Below are 3,581 nucleotides of genomic sequence, written 5' to 3'. Positions count from 1 at the left end.
TTGGGATGCGGTAAAAACCAAACGAACGCTCTATTTCCTCGAAGCCGTATGACCCTCTGTACGAGATACACATCTGGTTCTGAGCCATTTTGCAACTCTCCTGTGTCGAAGCATCCCGAAATTTCAATACCAATGCTGTCCTTTAAGAGGTAGCTTTTAGGATTCGTTCTCTGCAATTTGGAAACTGTGAATATCTCGGTTGACCAGTTTGGCATGTGTGATTTCTCAAACGCTGTCTTGTGTTTTGAAATACGTACTGAATCACCTACATTATATTGCTGTTTTCTCGGATCTACAATTTTAATACGATTGTATACTGTATGTAGAAGTTTATTATCACGAACATCGATTGGTATCATTTATGTGCGATGTTTGGTTCGATTATACTGTGCAAAAAAAAAAAAAAAAAAATAAAAATAAAAAAAAAAAAAAAAAAAAATGGCTCTGAGCACTACGCGACTTAACTTCTAAGGTCATCAGTCACCTAGAACTTAGAACTGATTAAACCTAACTAACCTAAGGACATCACACACATCCACGCCCGAGGCAGGATTCGAACCTGCGGTCCTAGCGGTCGCTCGGCTCCAGACTGTAGCGCCTAGAACCGCACGGCCACTCCGGCCGGCCCATACTGAGCAATTATTTGCTGAAGGATAACGTCCATTTGTGGGGCCACGAAGATTGAATCGCATCCACATTTGGGCTTTCACTGTTCTGTTCAGACGTTCCGCGATACTCGCCTTCAGGTGAGTGAATGTCGAGCAGAGACGTATTCCATACCGCTCCATCACAGTCTTGAAATACCTATTGTAAAACTGAAGATTAGATAGGCTTCTATTAGTTCCCTTCTGCAGCAATCGTTCAAACACATGCCAATATTTAGAATAAGTACCAATGACCATTAAAATATATTCGAATGCGTTATTCCCTCCCTCTGAATATTCCCTCATGTCGACAAGGTCCGCCTGCCGCAGGTCGTTCAAACCTTTAATCATAACATATCTTCGAGGGTATATTCTGCGTGCTGATTTGTGCAGTTCTCGAACTACAATCTCCATACTTATTCGATGATACCCCTCTCTCTAAGCTCAGAAATTACTGAAACATCTTAATTCGAATAAGCTGTATTACCAGCGCTAGCTGATGCCATGAGCAGTCGTAGCCGATCTATTAGCTCATTTGGAGCATTGTAACATACGAGGCTTATTCGGAACGTAAGCGCCGATAAGATGCGAAATGGAAATCACTGTGAAAATCTGTTGGAACTGTGCATAGATGTGTTGGGCAGTGTCTTTAGTGTGCCTGTCCATCGCTTCACGTTGCTCTTTTCATTTCAGAGTGCAAAGTGATCAAGTATAAATGCCTAAAAAAAACAGTGTCTCCCGCTAAATATGTGGATCTGGTGAGAGATTTCTCGTGAAGCTATCCCACATAAGATAAATGTCATGCGTTTCCTTCTTCAAGACAATTGCCGCGCGGGATTAGCCGAGCGGTCTGAGGCGCTGAAGTCCTGGAATGTGCGGCTGGTCCCGGCGGAGGTTCGAGTCCTCCCTCGGGCATAGGTGTGTGTGTTTGTCCTCAGGATAATTTAGGTTAAGTAGTGTGTAAGCTTAGGGACTGGTGACCTAAGTAGTTAAGTCCCATAAGATTTCACACACATTTATTTTTTTACACCTTCAAGACAATTTTCAGCCGCATTTGCAAGGGCGTGCCGGCCGCTGTGGCCGAGCGGTTCTAGCCGCTTCAGTCCGGAACCGCGTGCCTGCTACGGTCGCAGGTTCGAATCCTGCCTCGGGCATGGATGTGTGTGATGTCCTTAGATTAGTTAGGTTTAAGTAGTTTCTAAGTCTAGGGGACTGATGACCTCGGATATTAAGTCCCATAGTGCTTACAGCCATTTGAACCATTTGTAGGGGCAATGAAGACGCTGCTGCATTGTTTTCGATGGGAAGTGTTTGATGACCCACAATATAGCCCTTAATTGCCTTCCTCCGTTGTTCATCTCTGCTCACATGAACCGCTGGCTCGAAGACAACATTTTTGCAAAGAGAACGAAAGACAGACAAGCGCAGAGAATTGGCGGGAAGCACTGGCCGCTGCTTTCTGTGACGAGGGTACTGGAAAGTTTGTACAGCTCCATGACAAACGTATAAGTCGGAGCGGCGACTATTTAGAGAGGTAGCTGGAAGGTGTGGGTGGCTGTTCCCAATAAAAAAATTTTTATTTGCATTGTGGTTTTCATTCGGACCTTACTTTCCGAACAGAACTCGTATATACTGAGGGAGTCGACTGCTCACTTTTTACGCCGAATGTCAGCACCCTCAGCGCTGTTATACACTCCTGGAAATTGAAATAAGAACACCGTGAATTCATTGTCCCAGGAAGGGGAAACTTTATTGACACATTCCTGGGGTCAGATACATCACATGATCACACTGACAGAACCACAGGCACATAGACACAGGCAACAGAGCATGCACAATGTCGGCACTAGTACAGTGTATATCCACCTTTCGCAGCAATGCAGGCTGCTATTCTCCCATGGAGACGATCGTAGAGATGCTGGATGTAGTCCTGTGGAACGGCTTGCCATGCCATTTCCACCTGGCGCCTCAGTTAGACCAGCGTTCGTGCTGGACGTGCAGACCGCGTGAGACGACGCTTCATCCAGTCCCAAACATGCTCAATGGGGGACAGATCCGGAGATCTTGCTGGCCAGGGTGGTTGACTTACACCTTCTAGAGCACGTTGGGTGGCACGGGATACATGCGGACGTGCATTGTCTTGTTGGAACAGCAAGTTCCCTTGCCGGTCTAGGAATGGTAGAACGATGGGTTCGATGACGGTTTGGATGTACCGTGCACTATTCAGTGTCCCCTCGACGATCACCAGTGGTGTACGGCCAGTGTAGGAGATCGCTCCCCACACCATGATGCCGGGTGTTGGCCCTATGTGCCTCGGTCGTATGCAGTCCTGATTGTGGCGCTCACCTGCACGGCGCCAAACACGCATACGACCATCATTGGCACCAAGGCAGAAGCGACTCTCATCGCTGAAGACGACACGTCTCCATTCGTCCCTCCATTCACGCCTGTCGCGACACCACTGGAGGCGGGCTGCACGATGTTGGGGCGTGAGCGGAAGACGGCCTAACGGTGTGCGGGACCGTAGCCCAGCTTCATGGAGACGGTTGCGAATGGTCATCGCCGATACCCCAGGAGCAACAGTGTCCCTAATTTGCTGGGAAGTGGCGGTGCGGTCCCCTACGGCACTGCGTAGGATCCTACGGTCTTGGCGTGCATCCGTGCGTCGCTGCGGTCCGGTCCCAGGTCGACGGGCACGTGCACCTTCCGCCGACCACTGGCGACAACATCGATGTACTGTGGAGACCTCACGCCCCACGTGTTGAGCAATTCGGCGGTACGTCCACCCGGCCTCCCGCATGCCCACTATACGCCCTCGCTCAAAGTCCGTCAACTGCACATACGGTTCACGTCCACGCTGTCGCGGCATGCTACCAGTGTTAAAGACTGCGATGGAGCTCCGTATGCCACGGCAAACTGGCTGACACTGACGGCGGC

The sequence above is a fragment of the Schistocerca americana genome, chromosome 1 (assembly GCF_021461395.2).
Source record: "Schistocerca americana isolate TAMUIC-IGC-003095 chromosome 1, iqSchAmer2.1, whole genome shotgun sequence".
NCBI classification, from domain to species: domain Eukaryota; kingdom Metazoa; phylum Arthropoda; class Insecta; order Orthoptera; family Acrididae; genus Schistocerca; species Schistocerca americana.
This window is presented reverse-complemented; position numbering follows the sequence as displayed.